At 45.2% G+C, this 26,698-nt stretch overlaps 1 protein-coding gene across 1 annotated transcript in view; it reads right to left on the reverse strand.

The window, feature by feature from the left end:
* LOC124622695 overlaps positions 1-26,698 on the reverse strand; it is a gene marked incomplete at its 5' end in the record, with an annotated part of 712,404 nt that overhangs the window by 273,287 nt on the left and 412,419 nt on the right. The gene's annotated exons all lie outside the window — the stretch shown is intronic.

Raw genomic sequence — 26,698 nt, forward strand, 5'->3', positions numbered from 1 at the left:
TTGCACCAAAGTACATAGAGACCCTAAAGGTAAAATAGAGCGAATTAGTAAATTTGAATATCTGGGAGAAACTATAAACCAGAATTGATTACAAAATTTGCACTAGATGCAAAAGTTAATAAATTGGTAAGAGCATACTGCTTGAAAAATAAATCTACGACAAGAAACGTACATCTAGAATAACAAAACTAATACATTATACCACAGTATAAGACCAGAACTGTTTGTAGTCATGTGAATGCTTAGCGATGAACAATAAGCTGGAGAGAATGACACATACGTCAAAGACAGATTATTTTAAAAATAACAGGTACGATACGACTAACATATCACTGCAAAATGAAAAACAACGAGGAGATCTACGAAAATATAGAGACTATATTAGAAATGATAGCAAAGCGAAGATTAACCTTCTTCCGACACCTCTATCGAAAGAATAAGTACGGAATGCTGAAACAAATACTCCTGGAAAAAGAAATCGCATGGATGACAGAAACCAGAAAAGAAAAAAATGAGACACAACATCGAGGAATCGAGAATAACGGGAATCAACCTTTTTAAGAATAAAAAACTAAATTTAGAAGACTTTCACAGCAGAAGAAATAAGAAATGGGGAAGAACATGGACAGAAGAAGGAAAAGACAACAGAGGCAGAAGATGAAGGAGTACTCGAAAAAAAGCAAAATACAAAGAAAGAAGAGGTATTGAAGTTGTTATAAGTTGCTAGTTGGTCAATACGGAGATTAAAAAAAAGACTGAAATAAGGTACGTTCTACATGTACAAATTGTGCAAATAAACCACGAAATTATTAGGTTTCGTAATTACGGCATTTGATAGCAGCGGTTGGAATGATACGAAATGACACAAAGAAAAGAGTGAAAATGACGTGGAGTTTTTTACCGTGTATTAAACACAGTTTTCAAAATGAAGCTTTGGCTGTGTTTAAAACGTAATCTTGCAACCAGTCCGTGTATCTAGTTTTGTCTTAAAGCAGTGGGCCACGGACTTTAAGCACGAAAACCATTAAAGAATTAAAGGTTTCTCAGTGTGCAATGAAGATGTGCATACTGGGAATGGATATGAGAGGAAAGAAGGCTCTCAAAGTGATCAGGTAACAGTGGAATGGAAGACTTGATTAAGACTGTAATGAAGATGAAAACGAAGTGTGAGGAGTGTGATGTCAGGCGGAAGACTGGTGGATGAACCGCAGAAGTTCTCTGCTGGATTACAAGAGATAACAAAAGACAGGGACACTGGAACTTGGTTAGAGGACATCAGAAAACATGCGGGGGAGTGTCTTGGAAGCGAAACTACAGCTGTGGATCGTAAAGTACCTCAAGGATCGCAGCGGCTGCGGCGCCGTGACCGACGGAAACGCAGAAACGTTATAATTCCGAAGTGATGGGCGGAGGGGGAATATAACACAGGGCTCCGTTTCACGACGCCGTGAGTTAGACCAAAGCTTCCTGTGCACGAATAACCAGGCAACGCTACTGAAGCTCGCAGAAGAAACGTGCCGAGTAATATACTGACGGAAAAAAATCGCAACAGCAAGGAGGAGCTGAGCGATATAAACAAAAGTTGGTAGGCGTGTTTCTATATCTGAAAGATAATGTCTACTCAGACTTAGCGTCAGACACATAAGAGAGGCCCTAGCAGCGCCACTATTAGGATGCAAATCAGATTTGCTTTATACAGGGTGGTCCATTGATAGTGACCGGGCCAAATATCTCACGAAAAAAGGACCAAACTTGTCCAGCTTGAAGGGGGAAATCAGATGGCGCTATGGTTGGCCCGCTAGATGGCGCTGCCATAGGTCAACTGCGTTTTTTAAATATGAACCCCCATTTTTTTGTTACATATTCGTGTAGCACGTAAAGAAATATGAATGTTTTAGTTGGACCACTATTTTCGCTTTGTGATAGATGGCGCTGTAACAGTCACAAACGTATAAGTACGTGGTAACACGTAACATTCCGCCAGTGCGGACGGTATTTGCTTCGTGATACATTGCCCGTGTTAAAATGGACCGTTTACCAAATGCGGAAAAGGTCGATATCGTGTTGATGTATGCTATTATGATCAAAATGCCCAACGGGCGTGTGCTATGTATGCTGCTCGGTATCCTGGACGACATCATCCGAGTGTCCGGACCGTTCGCCGGATAGTTACGTTATCTAAGGAAACAGGAAGTGTTCAGCCACATGTGAAACGTCAACCACGACCTGCAACAAATGATTATGCCCAAGTAGGTGTTTTAGCTGCTGTCGCGGCTAATCCGCACATCAGTAGCAGACAAATTGCGCGAGAATCGGGAATCTCACAAAAGTCTGTGTTGAGAATGCTACATCCACATCGATTGCACCCGTACCATATTTCTATGAACCAGGAATTGCATGGCGACGATTTTGAACGTCGTGTACAGTTTTGCCACTGGGCACAAGAGAAATTACGGGACGATGACAAATGTTTTGCATGCGTTCTATTTAGCGACGAAGCGTCATTCACCAACAGCGGTAACGTAAACCGGCATAATATGCACTATTGAGCAGCGGAAAATCCACGATGGCTGCGACAAGTGGAACATCAGCGACCTTGGCGGGTTAATGTACGGCGCCGCGTTATTGGAGGAAGGATAATTGGCCCCCATTTTATCGATGGCAATCTAAATGGTGCAATGTATGCTGATTTCCTACGTAATGTTCTACCGATGTTACTACAAGATGCTTCACTGCATGACAGAATGGCGATGTACTTCCAACATGATGGACATCCGGCACATAGCTCGCGTGCGGTTGAAGCGATATTGAATAGCATATTTCATGATAGATGGACTGGTTGTTGAAGCACCATACCATGGCCCGCACGTTCACCGGATCTGACGTCCCCGGATTTCCTTCTGTGGGGAAAGTTGAAGGATATTTGCTATCGTAATCCACTGACAACGCCTGACAACATGCGTCAGCGCATTGTCAATGAAATGTGTGAACATTACGGAAGGCGAACTACTCGCTGTTGAGAGGACTGTCTTTACATGTATTGCGAAATGCATTGAGGTTGACGGACATCATTTTAAGCATTTATTGCATTAATGTTGTATTTACACGTAATCAAGCTGTAACAGCATGCGTTCTCAGAAATGATAAGTTCACAAAGGTACATGTAATACATTGGAAGAACCGAAATAAAATGCTCAAACGTACCTACGTTCTGTATTTTAATATAAAAAACCTACCTGTTACCAACTGTTCGTCTAAAATTGTGAGCTATATGTTTGTGACTATTACAGCGCCATCTATCACAAAGCGAAAAACGTGGTCCAACTAAAATATTCATATTTCTTTACGCACTACACGAATATGTAATAAAAATGGGGTTTCCTATTTTAAAAAAAACGCAGTTGATATCCGTTTGACCTATGGCAGCGCCGTCTGGCGGGCCAACCATAGCGCCATCTGGTTTCCCCCTTCAAGCTAGACAAGTTTCGTTCTTTGTAGCTTTTTCGTTTGACGCTTATTTCGTGAGATATCTGGCCCGGTCACCATCAATGGACCATCCTGTATACTCGCTACAGCAGTCGTGAGCGTTATTTACGTTTGAGATTGGAGGTGGTGAATGCCTTTATGGCGACAAAGATGCCATTATCAACATATCGCTGAGTTTGAATGAGGTCGTATAATAGGGCTACGAGAAGCTGGATGTTCCTTTTGGGATATTAGCAAAAGACATGGCAGGAACGTAGTCACTGTACACGATTAGTGGCGGCCGTTGTCACGAAAATAAACGGTCGCAAGAACAACCGGGCTCCCGCCCAAGTGGCGCTACCTAGAGGGAAGACTATCGTATTAGGCATTAGACCCTGCACATCGTAGTGCATCTGCGTCAGCAATTTGTGCAGTAGTTGGCACCTTAGTGAAACAAATAGAGCTGCTACAAATCGGTTACTTCGAGGACTGCTCTGAGCCAGACGCCCTTTAACGTGCATTCTACTGACCCAGACCACTGCTCGAATAGCGAGGCTAAGCGGTGCTAAACGCATTGCAACCACCGTGACCGACTCGCCAACAGGTAACAAGCAGCGGCGCCATCGGCGGAGTTCCCTGTGCGGCAAGGACGCGCAGAGAGTCGCTTGTGAAACGAGTGCTCATTGCTGGGCACGGTGGAGGTCTGTTGTATTTTCTGATGACAGCTGGTTCTGTCTCCATGCCGATGATGGCCGTGTGGTAGTTAGAAGAAGGCCAGCCGAGGGCCTGCAATAAACCTATCTTCGTGCTAGACACACTGGACTTACACCTGGAGCTATGGTCTGGGGTGCGATTTAGTATGACAGCAGGGGCACTCTTGTGGCTATTCCACGCACTCTGACTGCAAATTTGTGCGTCAGTCTGGTGATTCGACCTGTTGTCCTGCCATTCACGAACAGCATTCCAGGGGTTGTTTTGCAACAGGATAGCGCTCGCACAGGTACAGTTATTGTAAGCCTACATGGTCTATGGTGTGTCTTCATGTTGCCTTGGCCTGCTCAATCACCAGTCTTGTCTCCAATCGAGCACGTTTGGGACATCATTGGACGATAACTCCAGCGTCACCGACAAACAGCATTAACCGCCCCCGTATTAGTCCACCAAGTGCAACAGGCTTGGAACTCCATCCACAAACTGACATCCGATACCTGTGCAACACAGTGCATGTCCGTTTTTCGCGCTTGCATTCAACATTCTGGCGGTTACACCTGTTATTAATGTACCAGCATTTCAAAAGGCTCTGAGCACCATGGGACTTAACATCTGAGGTCATCAGTCCCCTAGAACTAAGAACTACTTAAACCTAACTAACCTAAGGACATCACACACGTCCATGCCCGAGACAGGATTCGAACCTGCGACCATAGCGGTCGCGCGGTTCCAGACTGAAGCGCCTAGAACCGCTCGGTCACAGCGGCCGGCGCCAGCATTTCACATCCCAGGCTTCCATGATCCTGTGACATTGCAGTGTTAACCACTTAAATAGGTTACGTAGCCAAAAGTATTCCCGAAATTTTATTATTCTACATGAATTATTTTTTGGTGTTGTGATTTTTTTTCTATCGTTGTACATGGAGTAGTTGAGCAACGCAACATGAGGAAGATCAATGTGTACATCGAGATTGGAGCTTGGTTGCGACGATATCAGGCCGTTGCCATACCTGATTACTGAAGGACCATTGGCGAATGTCTTGAAGACTCCTGGTCGATCAGGTGGCAAGCTTACGTACCTCGAGGTAATAGTTAGGTTTCAGTGTAACAGTTACACCTCTCTGCGAGTGGTAATCGTGGAACCGATGGATCGAGTTGCGATTCCGCTTATTACGGTGTAGGGTTTATTCTTACTTTCAAATATGACAGCTTCCATTGATCTTCACTGAACTAGCGCTTATATCCACGGGGTTAACTTATTGATTTGCTCGTTTAATGCCACTTGTCGAATAAATGGGGTTTCCAGAATGAGATTTTCACTCTGCAGCGGAGTGTGCGCTGATATGAAACTTCCTGGCAGATTAAAACTGTGTGCCCGACCGAGACTCGAACTCGGGACCTTTGCTTTCGCGGGCAAGTGCTCCACCATCTGTGAGGACCGGGGGTGAGTCGTGCTTCGGTAGCTCAGATGGTAGAGCACTTACCCGCGAAAGGCAAAGGTCCCGAGTTCGAGTCTCGGTCGGGCACACAGTTTTAATCTGCCAGGAAGTTTCAAATGGGGTTTCCCAGAAAATTCGGACATTCGTAACTGTTCAAGACGATCAAGATTTCGAAACGAGACATCTTTATGTTAACATTACAGGTTAATATTATGGGCACTGATCACTGGACTGCCCGATTACGACAAACGGAGAAGTTACTGATATACGGTACAATTTCCGGTAATGATCGAGCGAGGACACGCCGTAAGAAGATGAATGGGAAAGTCTAGTTTCGGTATCCACACAAATAATGCGCCACCGAACCACGTCACCTCTGTCCATCTCGCCGACCACACCGGATTTGTTTACAGGTGTCGACACTTTTGGAGGGCACGAGGATCTAAAAGCGTGACGTGACTGCACCAGTTAACGTGACGTGACTGCACCGGTTAATATCGGCCGAATAACGAGGCTAAGCGGTGCTAAACGCACTGCAACCACCGTGACCGACTCGCCAACAGGTAACAAGCAGTGGCGCCAACATCACCGGAGTTCCCTGTGGGCCAAGGACGCGCAGACAGTCGCTTGTTAAATGAGTGCTCAAGCGGTTGTCATCCACTGGACCCAGTGTTACTCAGGTTGAGTCAGGGTACCTGAACGTGATTGGTTGGACTCGAAAGTCTGGAGAAAGAAAGGAAGATTAGGTTTATTGTACTGACGACAATGGGACAATTGTAAACGAGTAACGGGCACGTGATATGGAGTATAGGGAAGGAACTATGTCAGCATTTACGTTAACAGGTTTTAGGGAATACCAGAGCAAACTTAAATATGCGTGGCCACACAAGAATTTAAACTCTCGGCTGCTGGAGCGGTGGCCCGGGAGTCCAAACTGGAAGTGACGAGTTTGAAATCGGGAGGGGTTCCATGAGTCTGTTTTTCCACATGAGGCCAACTGACCTCACGTGGACAGGAGTAAGGGTCGGTAGTGGCGGTGGTGGATTTAGATTAGTAACCCTAGACTCAGCCCGCCCGGCTAGCCGCGCCGTCTAACGCGTTGCTTCCCGAGAGGTTAAGGCCGGTTCCCACTAGAGCGCGGCAGCGCGGCGTGCGGAAACGGCAGCGGCAAGCGTTTTCCGCGTTGACGCGGCGGCTCGCGGAATTGGCGTTCCCATCTGGAAGCGGCAGACGTTAGCGGTAGCCAATGACGGACAGCCACTGAGGTACGGGGCAGGACCCAGTGAAACGCGCGGTGCGTTTGATTAACTATATCTTACACTTACATGAAGGAAAGACGAAGTTGGGTGAAGACATACCAATTTTTCATTTTCTGTACAATGTGCTCTTTCACATACTTCATTATTCATGTTTTCTCATTTCACCATAAACAGATTTCATGACTACCGTTCACGATCTCCTAACACAGTGAAACAATGTACAACAAGAGAGATTATTCAGATAGTTAAGCGAGACAAAATTTTAAATGTGGTACGGTAGCAGGTACACGAAAACAGTAAGAACACAAAGGCTAGGTGGAGGGGATGAAAGTGGAAGCCACCTGATAGAATTTCCCACAGAGCATAATGTAATCATCGCCAGCACCTTGCTTAAGAATCACGAAAGAATAATATATATTTGGAACAGTTTTCGAAACCAGATTTTAAATTGTAAGGCATTTCCTGGTGCAGACGCAAACCTGACTGAAGACTGTCAATAGCAAGAAAAGCGTTCTGAAAAAGAAAATTTGTTCACACCGAATATAAATGCTAATGGTTGGATACTATTTTACAAAGGTATTTGTGTGGAGTGCAGCCTTGTATGTAAGTGAAACGTGGACGATGAACACTTCTGTCAAGAAGACAATGGACGCTTTCAAAACGTGGTGATTCATAAGAATGCTGAACTTTAGATACGAGGATCGTGTGACTAAAGAAGAGGTACGGAATTAAATAGAGGAGGAAGAGGAAATTACGGTACAACTTTGACGACAATAGGGGTTAGTTGACAGGGCGTATTGTGGGGCGTCAAAGAGTGGGGACAAAGGGGTTGGGTGATAGTATTCTGATAATAATCATCTGTTGAAATATTATTCTACTATTTTATCTATTAATGTAAGCAGTGAATTTACTCTTCCATGCACTCCTTAAAACATTTAAACCAAAACTGAAATCAGCTGAACACCAAATCTTTCAACCACTGTCTGACAACTACTGGATTCACTTTCAACTTTCTATAACTATCACTGGCTAGCCACACACACATACAGATATAAGGAGAACAAAAATAAACAAACATTAGTTTTCAGCATATAATTCTGCAGGTTGGCAACATGTACATAAACAAACCAGACAGGAAGGGACATGAGGTGAACACACTGTAGTTACGACTTTAAATCAGAGTTTTCGGTAAAAGGTCTACTGCTAGTGACAGAAGAAAAAAGAGCGAACATGAAAATGTGCTTATGTTCCATAATCTAAGTTTTAGTTCAACCTCCAGCATGTGAGCAGGTGAGGGGAAACGTATATGTCCGCCAAAAACTCAATTCACTGTAAGTAATCAGTCATTCACGTAAACAAAGATGTGAACTGTTTTATAATCTCCAAGTATCACAGATCAAAACAAAACTGAGTCATTCTAGATTCCACCGAAGATGCCTTAAAGTAAAAGGCGAAACGCGTCTTGAATCAGTAAAGTACACTGGATAAAGAAAAAAGAAAGGGAATAATCAATAGCTCTACATATTTAGTAAATTACATCTTATGACATACCAGCAAATTAGTTTCGGTTTAACTTCTCATTCGACATGCTATTAATGCCATTTAAAAAAAGTCGTCTATCCCTTCTGAAAAACTGTAGTTACTTTCATATCTTGGTAGATAAACAGATTTAGGATATTTATCATGCGACGAAATACATGACTTTTCACAAGTTATCGTTTGTAAAAAAAAAAAAAATATTTCGATTTCTTGAACCGTTTACGAAATTTGCGGTTGACACAACCACATGGTTTACGACGAGCAGGACGAAGTACCGGTCGCGTCGCCGAGCAACCCGCGCGCGGTCACGGCATAGCCCGTCCGCCGACATATCAGACAATATCTCGAGAACGGTGATAGCTATCGATCTGCTCTCAGCTTTAAAAACAATTTCGATATGTTGACTAAATTTCATACGCAATAATGTATTACCTAAAATGAACTGTACGCAAAGTCCACACAATGCGTTTTTACCTCTGCACACTCATTAAAATTTCGTGTAAAGGTTTACGTAAATGCGATACAGCAAGTAACCACGACGAATAACGAAAAGAAATTCGGTCCTTTATCGAGAGAAGATATCAGGCTGTAACATGCCCAAGAATCAAATTTTTCTACCGAATAGTTTCCTTGGAATCGGATGATAAGTATTTCATAGCTGCCGCCGCGTCCGCGCCAGCGGTTCGGCGAAAGTTCGTGTGGCCCGGGAGTCCGTACCTGACGTCACGCTCAGCGCGTTCTGTGATTGGCGGCGCGCACCTGGAGCGCGGCACGCGGCAGCGGAAGCGGTTCGACATGGTCAAACCGCGACGCAGAGCCCGCCGCGCCTTGCCGCTGACGCCATTTCCATGGCAACCACGCCGCTGACGCGCCGTTTTGACGCGCGGCAGCCCTAGTGGGAACCGGCCTTTAGGCGTGACGGTCCCCGGCACGAATCCGCCCGGCGGATTAGTGGCGAGGTCCGGTCTGCCGGCCAGCCTGTGGGTGAAGGCGGTTTTCCATCTGCCTCGGCAAATGCGGGCTGGTTCCCCTTATTCCGTCTCAGTTACACCATGTCGGCGATTGCTGCGCAAACACTGTCTCCACGTACGCGTACACCATCATTACTCTACCACGCAAACTTTGCGGTTACACTCGTCTAGTATGAGACGTTCCCGGGAGCTCCACTGGAAGCCGAACCGCACAATAACCCTGGGTTCGGTGTGGGGCGGCGGTGAGGTGGGTGGACTGCTGTGGTCTGTTGTGGGTTTGTGAACCACTGACGCCTCTCCATCGATTCTAGGTCCCCAGTCCAATACACAATACACACGCACAATCCCTAGACTCCAAATTCACTCAGCCAATCACAGAGTCGTTCAAAGACGTCCTGAATCCGATAGCACGGAAAGACCTTTACCGTACATTAAGTAGGTACTTGCCCTTCATCATCTGGGAAAACTACACATACATTACCGGCGGAAAAAACAAACGGGTACAAGACGACTGCCGTAATGATTAGTCTGCAGTCCACAGATGAGAGAAGTATTCTAGACCTTTCGGCTACAAAAAGACACAATTTTTGGAAAGCGTCGTGAAAGAAATATTACACTGTTATAGGGTCGATTAATAAGAAGAGAGTGTGTTTCGTAGAACTGATAGTCATTAACACCGTTTTTAACCTTTAGAATGACGAACGCCGAAGAGTTGTGGTCAAGGCGCACAAACCACCATACATTGCACTGTGAAAACAAATACGTACCAAGAAGCTGATGGAAGACAGCAAAGACCCGCCTTGGTTTGGTTAATAACAACATTTGGAGAAGGTTGCGGAAAAGGAAACCCTTACCCTCTCCTCGGGAAAGAGAACGTGGAGAAAGAGTCAGGTAAAACTTAATCACAACTTGCCAAATTGTAAGAAGCCAATGGGGGAAGTCTACACTTTTCCGCACTCTGAAACTTCTGTTCTTACGAAATGTCAATGAACATATTGACACCTTCCCTCTAGTCTCTCGTGGGCAAGTCTACAAAACAGAGAGGAATTCAAAATATTAAATCGCGCATTTCAAAACTCTTTCACGCATTAGCGTCCTGTTATCGTACCTACGTTTGACAGCCATACAAAGTCACAAATGGGTGATACACAAATAAGCATTCCTGATTTTGAAAAACAATTGAAATTACTGAAAGGGAAGAACAGACCACGTCACGATGTCATTCGCACGGGAATTTGCACTTAACACGCTCCGGAATTCTCCCCTTCCAAGTTTCCATTAATCGACAGTTCCTTTCACAGCAGATAGTCCTGTTTACATGCAAAAGAGTGCAGGCCTCCTTCGTTTACAGAGAGCGAGCAGACCCACGCGTAGAATGACAGACCAGTGTTGTATGGCTCCATATCATATTATTATCTAGAACGTTATGACTGCTTGGGGGAAAGAAGTTTTCCGTAGAATTTCTGGCGCCTCGGACATATTTTCCCTGCCTCAAGTAAATAGGACACAACTGGAGACATATCTGATATGCACACACGTGTAGAGCAGGATGGTTGATCGATTCCAAAAGAACCCTTCGATAACACACACCATACGCATGATGATGATGATGATGATGATGATGAAGTCCCATACTCCGTAACAGAGCGTAGGGGAACGATGCGGGAGACCCGCACCGCCCCACTAGACAAGGTCCTAGTGGAGGTGGTTTGCCATTGGCTTCCTCCGACCGTAATGGGGATGAACGATGATGATGAAGACGACACTATAACAACCAGTCATCTCGAGGCAGGGAAAATCCCTGACCCCGCCGGGAATCAAACCCGGGACCCCATGCTCAGGAAGCGAGAACGCTACCATGAGACTATGAGCAGCGGACACTAGTCATTAAACACTGCCAAAAAGAATGTAACAGTTTTAGAGCATACCCTGAACGATATTGATCATCCAATGATTTTTTCACTCCTATTTCAAGAAGAAATAGTATCGAGCGCGGAGAAAAGTAATTTTTCTAAAGTTTTCATCTGTTATCAGTGCTATCACAATATGGTCTAGGAGTCCTTGAATGGACGTCGTTTCTATGTATGGGACGTAATTTACCCTACTGAAAAATAAGAGACATGAAAAAATTGATTTGTAAAATTTCACGTGTGAAATTCCAGTTATATGATTGACATCTGATGAGATTAAGTAATGTGCAAGAACTTTGAATTCACAGAGAACAACAATGCAAAGCAGCATCTTTATGTGACTAGGGTCCGGACGCTCAAAACGTACGGCACGAAGCCTTTAAGAGATACGATGACGATACTAACCTCTTCCATCGTGGCGAAAAGAACGGCACGCTATTCGTTCCGACGTTTACGAGGCCGGGTCGCTTTTTTTCCCCATCTCGACAGACTCCGTCCGACATTATATCATACCCAGCCTCCTACAAAGGCGTACTTCCCATATATTCACTGTCATACGTTACGTTGTTAAGGAATACTGTATCTACACTCATATTCATGAAAAAGATAGCTTTTTGTGAAAGGGGAGAGGACCGCTGAACGACATTTTCCTTTTTGTTTTTTTCGCTAGTCGATTTATGAAGAGCATTTACCAACGATGTAGCTGTTTACACTACGCGAACCTCTCTGCTAAAATACGTATTATGTCGTCCGTTTTTTAAGGGCAGCCATAATTCCTTCCTTTAATACACAAAACATTACATACTTAGTTTTGGGGGGGAGGGGGCGGGGACGGGAATACAATGAATGTAATTCGAAATTACGACAGTTTTCGAGTGTGCTTTCTTTTTCTAGATATGTATTTTCAATTAAATTGGTGTTTTGGGGAAGACCAACACATTCATGAGTAATCCACGTCCACGTTAGTAACCACTCTGTTCTCCAAGGCGCTAGTTGTTTACGGAGACTGAGTTGCCATACGGAACCGAAGAGTCTAGCAGTCCTCGTTGGTCAGGGCTAAGTGCGCCCCAGGCAACTCATCATTGGCCACCCCGAGAGGCGTGAAAAAGTGAGGACGAAGAAAGAAACATAAACAAAGCTCATGAAGCAGTGGTCGTTGGGCACGGAGCCAACTGGTATTCAGGAAGGTAAGCAAGTGAATAATCGCTGTGCAATGGTTGAAGGAATCATTTGCGTTCGCATGAGTAACTGGGAGTTACTTGTAGGACCTAAGGAATGCGATCGCAGTGCATTTACCACTACGCCATGGTACACTGATAATACGTCTTGAGGAAAATACTGTAGACATAAAAAATTTATTCCATGCTTCTGGAGTTCATAAAACTGACTGCTCAGACAGTGGGGTCTTTTACGCTGGCAAGACTGGGAGGAGAGTGGAAATTAGGTTTGTGGAACACATTTCGTCGAAAAGAAAGGCTGCCACGGAAAGATCGAGTATGAGTGCTAATTTACTTAAAACAAGACGTCGGTTGCCGACTTTGAAGGCTGCTGTGGCGTCGCTGCGTAAGGGTGACAGGGGCAGGTTCCTCGACCTCATACAAGAGCTGGACAGCTTTCGTCATCAGAAAAATGTTAGCTGCAACCTTATTAATGATGAAGTCACTATGAAAAATGCGCTTTTTTAGGAATTATTTGGAAACTGCTTACATGAACACAGCGCAAAACACGATTGAACGGGTACGAAACAGGTCCCGACTTCTCGTCATTATGTAGCAACCATTGACGCCTTACAGTACGAGTACTACGGTTATAATACAGGGTTATTACAAATGATTGAAGCGATTTCACAGCTCTACAATAACTTTATTATTTGAGATATTTTCACAAGGCTTTGCACACACATACAAAAACTCAAAAAGTTTTTTTAGGCATTCACAAATGTTCGATATGTGACCATTTAGTGATTCGGCAGACATCAAGCCGGTAATCAAGTTCCTCCCACACTCGGCGCAGCATGTCCCCATCAATGAGTTCGAAAGCATTGTTGATGCGAGCTCGCATTTCTGGCACGTTTCTTGGTAGAGGAGGTTTAAACACTGAATCTTTCACATCACTATGCGTGAAACTTGCCCGCACGCGTTCAACCGTTTCTTCGCTCACTGCAGGCCGACCCGTTGATTTCCCCTTACAGAGGCATCCAGAAGCTTTAAACTGCGCATACCATCGCCGAATGGAGTTAGCAGTTGGTGGATCTTTGTTGAACTTCGTCCTGAAGTGTCGTTGCACTGTTATGACTGACTGATGTGAGTGCATTTCAAGCACGACATACGCTTTCTCGGCTCCTGTCGCCATTTTGTCTCACTGCGCTCTCGAGCGCTCTGGCGGCAGAAACCTAAAGTGCGGCTTCAGCCGAACAAAACTTTATGAGTTTTTCTACGTATCTGTAGTGTGTCGTGACCATATGTCAATGAATGGAGGTACAGTGAATTTATGAAATCGCTTCAATCATTTGTAATAGCCCTGTACTTAACGTACGTAACTTCCTCCGTGTTATGTTGGTTTAGATATTTGTACAATGTTAATAACAGCAATTCGGTATCTTATCTTATTGTACTTATAATTAAAAATCTATATGAAGTGACACGGAGAATCATTACTCTCTACATCCGTTGCGGATTGTCAAATCATCCCAATCATTTAGCTTGGTGATATATCCATGAACTATTTAATACGTAATATGAGTCACATACTTCGTCACGACGATAAAGTACACTCATGCTCATAAATTGTGGATAACTGCCGATTGTGGTGCCACACTACGTGGCACTATACAAAACTGGCGCTAATGGCATAGGTACATAGGGAACACACACGGCACAGATGTGCAAGTCCACAGTATTGGTAATCAAGTTGAGAAAACCGTTCCGAAACACATGTGCTACAAAACGCCACTGTTTCCTGAGCATGTACCCCGACATCAATATGGGATGTGATCACCATGCACACGTACACAGGCTGCACAACGGGTTTGCATACTCTGGATCAGGTGGTCGAGCAGCTGCTGGGGTATAGCCTCCCATTCTTGCACCAGTGCCTGTCGGAGCTCCTGAAGTGTCCTAGGGGTTTGAAGACGTGCAGCGATACGTCGACCGAGAGCATCTCAGACGTGCTCGATGAGGTTTAGGTCTGGAGAACAGGCAGGCCACTCCACTTGCCTGATATCTTCTGTTTCAAGGTACCCCTCCACGATGGCAGCTCTATGGGGTCGTGCGTTATCATCCATCAGGAGCAAGGTGGGACCTACTTCAGCCCTGAAAAGGCGGACATACTGGTGCAAAATGACGTCCCGATAGACCTGACCTGTTACAGTTCCTCTGTCATAGACATGCAGGGGTGTAGTGTACCAATCGTAATCCTACCCGACACCATCAAACCACGAACTCCATACAGGTCCCTTTCAAGGACATTAAGTGGTTGGTATCTGGTTCCTGGTTCACGCCAGATGAAAACCCGGCGAGAATCACTGTTCAGGCTATACCTGGACTCGTCCGTGAACATAACCTGGGACCATTAATTAAAACTTCCGGGCTGAATTGTCGTGGTCCATATATAAAACTTCTTCTCCTTCCTGACGTTTCGTTGCCGGCTGCGGGCAACATCTTCTGAGGTGAGCCGGCGACTGCCTACTAGGCGCTGGTGGTCCCGCTTATACAGAGCGCTTAGATGGCGCCACCACTCGTCACGTGCTTTCGACTTTAAAACTATCTCTGGCTAAAGTCGAAAGCATGTGCCGAGTGGTGGCGCCATCTAAGCGCTCTGTGTAAGCGGGACCACCAGCGCCTAGCAGCCAGTCGCCGACTCACCTCAGAAGATGTTGCCCGCAGCCGGCAGTGAAACGTCAGGAAGGAGAAGAAGTTTTATATATGGACCACGGCAATTCAGCCCGGAAGTTTTAATTAATGAAGACGCCGGCCGTGAAAGCTTACATGCTATGATAACCTGGGAACACTGTTCAAATGGCCATGTACTCTGTTCCTCACACCAGGCTTTACGGGCTCTACCGTGGCCAGGTGCCAGTGGAATGCACCTTGAAGGTCTCCGGGCGAGTAAACCATGTCTGTTCAGTAGTCAGTAGACTGTGTGTCTGGAGACAACTGTTCCAGTGGCTGCCGTGAGGTCCCGAGCAAAGCTATATGCATTACTCCGTGGCCGTCTGCGGGGATTGATGGTGAGATATCGGTCTTCTTGTGGTCTTGTACACTGTGGACATCCCGTACTGTAGCGCCTGGACATGTTTCCTGTCTGCTGGAATGGTTGCCATAATCTTGAGATCACACTTTGTAGCACACAGAGAGCCCGTGCTACGACCTGCTGTGTTTGACCAGCCTCCAGTCGCCCTAGTATTCTACCCCTCATAACGTCATCGATATGTTTACTGTGAGCAGTTTTCAATACACAGTCACCATTAACACGTCTGAAAACGTCTGCATACTTACTCGCTGCACTGACATGCACCATCACACCTCTGGGCATATGGTATGCTGCCAGCGCCAACCTGCGACGACCGCAGGTCAGATGCATTGCATGGTCATACCCCAGGTGATTTAAACCCGCAAACCGCCCACCAGAGCATTGTTTCACAATGTATCAGCATTATCCTTAATTTATGAGCATGAGTGTATATAAGAAAAAACATTCAGTTTCAATAGTAACAGCTTACATCATATGCCTCCCAGCTACTTGTAAATTTTATGAAACTGATTTTAACTACGTTTTTAAAGATTAAAAAGAAAATTATAATAATTAGCTCACAAGGAGTGACTCTGGCTTTTTTATATCTTCTAATGTTAGCTGTTAAATGTGGCAGTAAGTCAGTGCAGCAACGTCAGTGATCTTACCTGTATTTTATTTTATTCCGAGGCAACTTCTAAATTTAATTAGAGGCCATAACTGCTTTACTAGGAAGGTTATATACTACGTAGTTCATATAGAGGTCCCGACACAGCCAACCGATGTGTTCTCTGCAAAGCCTGCCTTCATTACACGGTAGTCTTTAATGAACTGTGACAAGAGCCTGAACAACTGATATAGACGTACTAGAGTATGTATAACAACTCTGAAATACTGGTACGTAATTTAATGCGATATAGGTCACATCACTAGTTGCAGTTTTCTTATACTACGCTTTGACTATGCTCTTCTTGTATTTTTAGCATTGATAATCGCTATTTTCAACCGAAATTTGAATTTCCTCTTATAAAGTTAGAACGGAAACAACGACTGATTGCCGCTCTTTACCTACCATTTTTTTGAAAATAAAAGAAGCAGACGTTATAATATGCAGTAAAACTTGTTTTATGCGAATGTACTTGACAGAAAAAAACGGTTTCTGTCTCACAAGCAAATTCATACATAACGGTAGAGGGATGGTAACTGAGGCAAAATCTTTGCTAATGATGTCCAAACCAAGTGGATAAACTGCTCTTACTAATAGCTTCAGACACTGGCTGAGTTGAGGGCGCCTTCCTTTTCTGTTGGGATCTGTGTGTCCTCAAAATGAGTCAACTTCATTACCAAACTCAAACACTGACGAGGGTCTTGCAAACAGCTGTGTAATTAGCTCGTCGCGCGAGGACCGTAACTTGCTGGCGTGGACTCTGTACACCCGCTTTGTCAATCCGGTTAACGTCGTTCTCACGTGAAAAGTAGAAACGCAGTGCGAGTACAGAGTGTTAACTGTCCTGCTGGAAATCACTACACACAACTGGCTGAAAGGAATGTGTGTGTGTGTGTGTGTGTGTGTGTGTGTGTGTGTGTGTGTGTGTGGAGGGGGAGGGGCCGAGGACTTAAAAGGACAAGCTTAACGTGTAAATACTATCACTCGACATTTTTATATAAGGAGCAACGCAAATATGTTTCATTTTCTTATTTACGGTAGGATTTAATGGTATTTCAACTGTAGAAAAAGGAAGGAATGCAGATTAGAGATTAACGTCCCGTCGACGCCCACGCCGCTGTTGACGTAACACAAACTTAGAAAACGTAAATACGGGAGTGTGAATCGGCGGTGTCCTTTTGAAAAGAATTATCTCGGTATTCACCCGAAGCAGATTAGGCGAACAACGAAAAACCTAAATCTGAATGCAAAGACGGAGATTTGAACCGTCGAATGCTAATCGAATGTATTACCTGGATCGGTCTGAAGCGGCAAGAAAAGCCAGATAACACAGCGCAAATGTTTATTGTCGGTATTAAGACGAACAGATCACAAGTAGTCGGTGTATAGTCTAGATAATTCTATTTGTAATATTCCTTTCTCATTTGCGCCGACCACCATTTGCTCCTCATCATCAGTTACCCTAATATGATAGTAACTCGAACGTTAATGGTGTTCGTCGAAAGAATATTTCAGAATTGACTAGGTAAGTTTGAATTTAGCTTTCCAAAGTGTTCAAATGTTCAAATGTTCATATGTGTGTGAAATCTTATGGGACTTAACTGCTAAGGTCATCAATACCTAAGCTTACACACTACTTAACCTAAATTATCCTAAGGACAAACACACACATCCATGCCCGAGGGAGGACTCGAACCTCCGCCGGGACCAGCCACACAGTCAATGAGTTTAGCTTTCCAGTCGTAACATCATTCCCAGATAGATGTATAACCTATTTACATTGTGCGAGCTGTCTGTCCAAATAATAGTGACACAATGCTTTCTTTCAGTGATCAGTTTCACTTTAGTGACCCAGAAAACGACACAAGAAGTAACTAACAAGAAGGAATCTTATGTGAAATTCAACGAAACAGGGTATTTGGTAACGGAGGATAGGGTAAAATTTAAATCTTCCACTGAGTTATTCAACAACGACGCTGCCATTCGTTAGTACCAGAGACGGTTATTTAAGTTTCTTTCGGATTTCCTAGTCAATTATGGCAGTTGTTCATATAATTTATTCAACAATAGCACTGCAAGTTTTTCCTTCTTTGTGACGAAACCGAGCAGTTCCTTCGCTACTAATGACTTTTCTCGTTTAAACAGGAATCTAACTCATGAATAAAGAATAAAAACGTAAGCTAGAAGCTCTATGACGGTGCACTTTTGTCGAAATAATTTTTACTAATGGACGAAAATATGAATCCTCGAAAGGTTTTGGAAACACACACTCCTGAATTTCCCAGCTTCGACGGTTGAAACGTTCAGTCTTCGGATACGCACAACGTAGCATCACATTTAGCATTAAAAAAAGGAAATTAGAGAGTTTTTTCTGATAGAATCGAATACAAACATGACAAAACTCTTGAAAATTTTGTTAAGAGCAAACGTACTCTTCAGAGGTTGATGAATCGAAAAGAAGTTCAAGAAATTAGAAAAAAATATTCCGAATTAAAAAAAATTATAAGGAATTCTGTGTTTTTGAAACCTCAATTGTCTGTATGAGATACAGAAGACATTCCCAAAATCCAGAATAACGTAAAAATTCAGTTTCACAGCGCTGCAGGCAGATTAACAAAAGGAAGAATTCGAAACGACAAAATTATCTTCAGAATTGTGAAGAAACTGAATTAAATCCAATATCGCCGTCATCCGAAGGCATTACGTGGCACAACTATACTGGGTTCACAAAATAAAATTGGTCCGGAAAAAATCTTTAATGCGCCTTAAGATAGGCAACCAAACTTACCTTATACGCAGTCGTGGCAGATGACATAAGTTGGGGTGCCTATCTTAAGCAGCACGAAATATTGTCCAGACCAGTTTTACTGTATTTTTCCCACCCACTAGAAGTATTCGATAGGCACAATACTGTTCCAGCTGGTCGAGGATACGTAGTGGTGAAGCACTGGGCAAATTCGGGGATGGTTCTATCGTACAGGATATGGCCGAATTCCTTCCACAATCCGAGCTTGTGCTTTGTCAGTAATGGCAACGTAATGCGAGGTTAAACCTTAATCTTACAGACCCAATGTAATTTTCACTTTGTTAAGTAATAGACAGCATGTTTTCTAACAGAAGCAAACGTAACATTTCGATGCGTCGGAGGTATGACTATCAATATTGACATACGGCCGCTTTCCATGATTAACTCAAGAAAGGTCTGGGTTTAACCACGACACTTACAATGCTTACTTCGACTCCCAGATCCAATTTTCCATTAGCCAATTTCAAATCGTCCCGGAACACAGTGCAGAGATGCGTCCCATCCAAGTCACAACACACGCTCAAAGTGGCCTCCACGGGATTGCAGGTGATGGGGATAGCTGCGGTTGTCATTGCGGTTACACATAATCATGCAATGGATTACACCATGATGGCGGGCCACTTGCCTGGAGCTTGTACTAGGGTTCGTCTCAATATCCTGTACAACCCGGTCCTCAAAATACAGTGTACGCACAGTCTGCCGCCTCCCTCCACGTTCGTCGGTCTGAAAGGATCCATGACCACACAAACGCCCAAAAGGCTTTAAATGTTGTGTGATGTGGTTGGTGTCTGTGAGGAATCTTGCTTTGGCATAGCCGTGCTGCCTCTCGGCCGTTTCCATCTGCTTGGCCGTACACAAACACCATCTCGACTTGTTCCCGATACGAATACAGGATCATTTTGCTGCTTAGAGTACGCTGCGTCAATTACACAGCCTGCAACACACGTCGAACACACAGCGCGTGATCAGGGGAACCGTCATTCGTCAGTGCCACCTATCTTCGCAGCCATACATTTCCGGACGCATGTCCGTAGGACTTTTCTTCCTGCATTTTCAGTAAGGAAACCGTCCCTGCAGTTTGTCAGTTTTATTACTATTCACCCTGTATAAATTTGGTTGTAATTATGAGAAATATTTTCTAAATGGTCAAAGTCATTCCTATTTTACGATAGGTAACTTTTCGAGTGCCAGTGGTTTCTAGCTGAAAGCACGATTTTATTAATTTGTTTTGAATTCCCAGTGGATTTCGCATGGAAGCACCGACGGTATTGCAAGACAGAGACTCCTACTGGTACGCTGAGGTACTGCTACGAATGTAGTGCATTGTATTAATCACTTACAGCGTTCAAGGCAACACTCGGCATTGTGCTACGCGATTGTAAGAGATTGATTTTTTTCATGGTGACTATATTGTGTAGATCACTGACAGTGAAAACAAGTATATAACGCGAAACTACCTCCTTAAAACAATTAATTGCTCACTTGTTGGCAATTTCTTCTTGTATTCATTGGTTATTACAGTAATAAAGATTAACTGTGTGGAAAATTATACAATTATGTTCCAAAGAGCATGTGCATTACGTATATACATAAGCGAGTTTGTGCGGACCCCTCGGTGCGCGAGTGCTACTCGCACTTGTCCTGACTCTTTTTGTTTTTCACACTGTTGAGACTCAGAGGATGAATGGATTAGGTTGACATGCGGCATCTATATGGCACGAGTTATTACGCTGCAGAGAAGTATGCTGCCGCTTCCGCCGGTGGGATAACGATGTGCAGCAAACTGGCTGCGCTGCAGCGCCGCATACCGACAACCCGTACGCCGTCGTAGGCAGGCAGCTGCGTACTTTTATTGGCAGCGCAGCCGCTCCGATGTTGGAGCCGGGACCCCGAATCCGCCGGGTCGTCTCGGCCGTCATTCCACCCATCCATCCATCCAGCCAGCCAGCCAGCCATAGCTATTGCAGGCGCCGCCGCTGCCTGTCTGGCACAATTAACTTCCGCTGCACGCAGCACACAGCAGCAGCAGCAGCCGCGGTAAAGGCCCGCGGGCGTTCCTGCCACCACATACCTCCGCGCCGCGCGCCAACGGCTGACAATATTTCGGGCCCGGGATGTTTCCTGTCGCGGCAGCCGTACCAGTTTCATTGTTCCCCTTTTTTTGTGCGAATAACTTTTGCACAAAAGGACGCGCGCTAGGAGGTATGTGGCGACATAAACGCAGCTGGTTCTGCGCAGTCCCTTCTCCGCCCAGAGCTCAGATGCAACGGACGCAGGCGAATCGGTTCTCTACGGCCGTGGTTCTCAAAGTTTTTCGGTTCGCAGCGCCATTAATACGTGGTGTTTCAAAATAAACATACACGTTTTGTGGTGTGTGTACTGTAAGACCATCGGTACACACACCATCAGATTATTTGACTTGTCGCTCTAGCGAAGTAGGCGAGTGTCAGCAATATGTCTCGTGGTCTTATCGTGGCGTGTTTATCTTCTGCCGTTAGGTCAGAAGATAGAAATGCCACTTGCACGCTTAGAATAGCAGATTGACGGTGACCAAAATTGACAATCTGAAGTTCCTTTGCTCTTGGTACGTTAATCTTATTCTCAGATATCTCTGATACTTGAAGTGTCTATACATTTATCTTCATGGCTATGTACAGGAATATGATATGACTATAGACTGGTACAGACTAATGTCGACTAATGCAGACTGACTAATTGGAGGTCTGTACACTCGTTACAATACGTCGCGCGTTCAGGTATCACTGCGCGAGTGTGATCCGCGAGAAGAAAAGGTTGTACGTTAGCAACAATCTCATTGGCTGCGTTACATATTAATACGCGGATCGGCGGAAGCAGTATTTGGTCCGTCTCTAGGGCAGCGCCATCCTGTAGTGCGGAGACGGATGAGCGCTGCACCTGCGCTGTTGTGCTTAGCGGGGCGCGCTCTAGTGGGAAAGTTGTGTACGCGCTGACTACGCGGAACTATGTACACAACACGTTTTAAGGCTATGTAGCACGTATCACATCTACATAGATACTCCGCAAGCCACCGTAAGATGCAAGGCAGAGGGTATCTTCATTCATTTCTCGTCCTGTTCCACTCGCAAATAGAGCGAACGCAAAACGACTCTCTGTACGCCTCCGTATGAGCCCTAATTTCTCGTGTCGTATCTTCTAGGTCCTTAAGCGTGATGTACGTTTGGGAGAGCAGAATCTTTCGGCGCCGCGCGGGGTTAGCCGAGCGGTCTAATGCGCTGCAGTCATGGACTGCACGGCTGATCCCGGCGGAGGTTCGAGCCCTCCCTCGGGCATGGGTGTGTGTGTTTGTCCTTAGGATAATTTAGGTTAAGTAGTGTGTAAGCTTAGGAACTGATGACCTTAGCAGTTAAGTCCCATAAGATTTCACACACATTTGAACATTTTTAGCGGCGCATGATTAGCCGAGCGGTCTAATGCGCTGCAGTCATGGACTGCGTGGCTGATCCCGACGGGGTGTGTGTGTTTGTCCTTAGGATAATTTAGGTTAAGTAGTGTGTAAGCTTAGGGACTGATGACCATAGCAGTTGAGTCCCTTAAGAATTCACACACATTTAACATTTTTAGCCGCGCGTGATTAGCCGAGCGGTCTAATGCGCTGCAGCCATGGACTGTCCGGCTGGTCCCGGCGGAGGTTCGAGCCCTCCCTCGGGCATGGGTGTGTATGTTTGTCCTTAGGATAATTTAGGTTAAGTAGTGTGTAAGCTTAGGAACTGATGACCTTAGCAGTTAAGTCCCATAAGATTTCACACACATTTGAACATTTTTAGCGGCGCATGATTAGCCGAGCGGTCTAATGCGCTGCAGTCATGGACTGCGTGGCTGATCCCGACGGGGTGTGTGTGTTTGTCCTTAGGATAATTTAGGTTAAGTAGTGTGTAAGCTTAGGAACTGATGACCTTAGCAGTTAAGTCCCATAAGATTTCACACACATTTGAACATTTTTAGCGGCGCATGATTAGCCGAGCGGTCTAATGCGCTGCAGTCATGGACTGCGTGGCTGATACCGACGGGGTGTGTGTGTTTGTCCTTAGGATAACTTAGGTTAAGTAGTGTGTAAGCTTAGGGACTGATGACCATAGCAGTTGAGTCCCTTAAGAATTCACACACATTTAACATTTTTAGCCGCGCGTGATTAGCCGAGCGGTCTAATGCGCTGCAGCCATGGACTGTCCGGCTGGTCCCGGCGGAGGTTCGAGCCCTCCCTCGGGCATGGGTGTGTATGTTTGTCCTTAGGATAATTTAGGTTAAGTAGTGTGTAAGCTTAGGAACTGATGACCTTAGCAGTTAAGTCCCATAAGATTTCACACACATTTGAACATTTTTAGCGGCGCATGATTAGCCAAGCGGTCTAATGCGCTGCAGTCATGGACTGCGTGGCTGATCCCGACGGGGTGTGTGTGTTTGTCCTTAGGATAATTTAGGTTAAGTAGTGTGTAAGCTTAGGGACTGATGACCATAGCAGTTGAGTCCCTTAAGAATTCACACACATTTAACATTTTTAGCCGCGCGTGATTAGCCGAGCGGTCTAATGCGCTGCAGCCATGGACTGTCCGGCTGGTCCCGGCGGAGGTTCGAGCCCTCCCTCGGGCATGGGTGTGTATGTTTGTCCTTAGGATAATTTAGGTTAAGTAGTGTGTAAGCTTAGGAACTGATGACCTTAGCAGTTAAGTCCCATAAGATTTCACACACATTTGAACATTTTTAGCGGCGCATGATTAGCCGAGCGGTCTAATGCGCTGCAGTCATGGACTGCGTGGCTGATCCCGACGGGGTGTGTGTGTTTGTCCTTAGGATAATTTAGGTTAAGTAGTGTGTAAGCTTAGGAACTGATGACCATAGCAGTTAACTCCCATAAGATTTCACACACATTTGAACATTTTTAGCGGCGCATGATTAGCCGAGCGGTCTAATGCGCTGCAGTCATGGACTGCGTGGCTGATCCCGACGGGGTGTGTGTGTTTGTCCTTAGGATAATTTAGGTTAAGTAGTGTGTAAGCTTAGGGACTGATGACCATAGCAGTTGAGTCCCTTAAGAATTCACACACATTTAACATTTTTAGCCGCGCGTGATTAGCCGAGCGGTCTAATGCGCTGCAGCCATGGACTGTCCGGCTGGTCCCGGCGGAGGTTCGAGCCCTCCCTCGGGCATGGGTGTGTATGTTTGTCCTTAGGATAATTTAGGTTAAGTAGTGTGTAAGCTTAGGAACTGATGACCTTAGCAGTTAAGTCCCATAAGATTTCACACACATTTGAACATTTTTAGCGGCGCATGATTAGCCGAGCGGTCTAATGCGCTGCAGTCATGGACTGCGTGGCTGATCCCGACGGGGTGTGTGTGTTTGTCCTTAGGATAATTTAGGTTAAGTAGTGTGTAAGCTTAGGAACTGATGACCTTAGCAGTTAAGTCCCATAAGATTTCACACACATTTGAACATTTTTAGCGGCGCATGATTAGCCGAGCGGTCTAATGCGCTGCAGTCATGGACTGCGTGGCTGATACCGACGGGGTGTGTGTGTTTGTCCTTAGGATAATTTAGGTTAAGTAGTGTGTAAGCTTAGGGACTGATGACCATAGCAGTTGAGTCCCTTAAGAATTCACACACATTTAACATTTTTAGCCGCGCGTGATTAGCCGAGCGGTCTAATGCGCTGCAGCCATGGACTGTCCGGCTGGTCCCGGCGGAGGTTCGAGCCCTCCCTCGGGCATGGGTGTGTATGTTTGTCCTTAGGATAATTTAGGTTAAGTAGTGTGTAAGCTTAGGAACTGATGACCTTAGCAGTTAAGTCCCATAAGATTTCACACACATTTGAACATTTTTAGCGGCGCATGATTAGCCAAGCGGTCTAATGCGCTGCAGTCATGGACTGCGTGGCTGATCCCGACGGGGTGTGTGTGTTTGTCCTTAGGATAATTTAGGTTAAGTAGTGTGTAAGCTTAGGGACTGATGACCATAGCAGTTGAGTCTCTTAAGAATTCACACACATTTAACATTTTTAGCCGCGCGTGATTAGCCGAGCGGTCTAATGCGCTGCAGCCATGGACTGTCCGGCTGGTCCCGGCGGAGGTTCGAGCCCTCCCTCGGGCATGGGTGTGTATGTTTGTCCTTAGGATGATTTAGGTTAAGTAGTGTGTAAGCTTAGGAACTGATGACCTTAGCAGTTAAGTCCCATAAGATTTCACACACATTTGAACATTTTTAGCGGCGCATGATTAGCCGAGCGGTCTAATGCGCTGCAGTCATGGACTGCGTGGCTGATCCCGACGGGGTGTGTGTGTTTGTCCTTAGGATAATTTAGGTTAAGTAGTGTGTAAGCTTAGGAACTGATGACCTTAGCAGTTAAGTCCCATAAGATTTCACACACATTTGAACATTTTTAGCGGCGCATGATTAGCCGAGCGGTCTAATGCGCTGCAGTCATGGACTGCGTGGCTGATCCCGACGGGGTGTGTGTGTTTGTCCTTAGGATAATTTAGGTTAAGTAGTGTGTAAGCTTAGGGACTGATGACCATAGCAGTTGAGTCCCTTAAGAATTCACACACATTTAACATTTTTAGCCGCGCGTGATTAGCCGAGCGGTCTAATGCGCTGCAGCCATGGACTGTCCGGCTGGTCCCGGCGGAGGTTCGAGCCCTCCCTCGGGCATGGGTGTGTTTGTTTGTCCTTAGGATAATTTAGGTTAAGTAGTGTGTAAGCTTAGGAACTGATGACCTTAGCAGTTAAGTCCCATAAGATTTCACACACATTTGAACATTTTTAGCGGCGCATGATTAGCCGAGCGGTCTAATGCGCTGCAGTCATGGACTGCGTGGCTGATCCCGACGGGGTGTGTGTGTTTGTCCTTAGGATAATTTAGGTTAAGTAGTGTGTAAGCTTAGGAACTGATGACCTTAGCAGTTAAGTCCCATAAGATTTCACACACATTTGAACATTTTTAGCGGCGCATGATTAGCCGAGCGGTCTAATGCGCTGCAGTCATGGACTGCGTGGCTGATCCCGACGGGGTGTGTGTGTTTGTCCTTAGGATAATTTAGGTTAAGTAGTGTGTAAGCTTAGGGACTGATGACCATAGCAGTTGAGTCCCTTAAGAATTCACACACATTTAACATTTTTAGCCGCGGGTGATTAGCCGAGCGGTCTAATGCGCTGCAGCCATGGACTGTCCGGCTGGTCCCGGCGGAGGTTCGAGCCCTCCCTCGGGCATGGGTGTGTATGTTTGTCCTTAGGATAATTTAGGTTAAGTAGTGTGTAAGCTTAGGAACTGATGACCTTAGCAGTTAAGTCCCATAAGATTTCACACACATTTGAACATTTTTAGCGGCGCATGATTAGCCGAGCGGTCTAATGCGCTGCAGTCATGGACTGCGTGGCTGATCCCGACGGGGTGTGTGTGTTTGTCCTTAGGATAATTTAGGTTAAGTAGTGTGTAAGCTTAGGAACTGATGACCTTAGCAGTTAAGTCCCATAAGATTTCACACACATTTGAACATTTTTAGCGGCGCATGATTAGCCGAGCGGTCTAATGCGCTGCAGTCATGGACTGCGTGGCTGATCCCGACGGGGTGTGTGTGTTTGTCCTTAGGATAATTTAGGTTAAGTAGTGTGTAAGCTTAGGAACTGATGACCTTAGCAGTTAAGTCCCATAAGATTTCACACACATTTG

The sequence above is a fragment of the Schistocerca americana genome, chromosome 7 (genome assembly GCF_021461395.2).
Source record: "Schistocerca americana isolate TAMUIC-IGC-003095 chromosome 7, iqSchAmer2.1, whole genome shotgun sequence".
Lineage (NCBI taxonomy): Eukaryota > Metazoa > Arthropoda > Insecta > Orthoptera > Acrididae > Schistocerca > Schistocerca americana.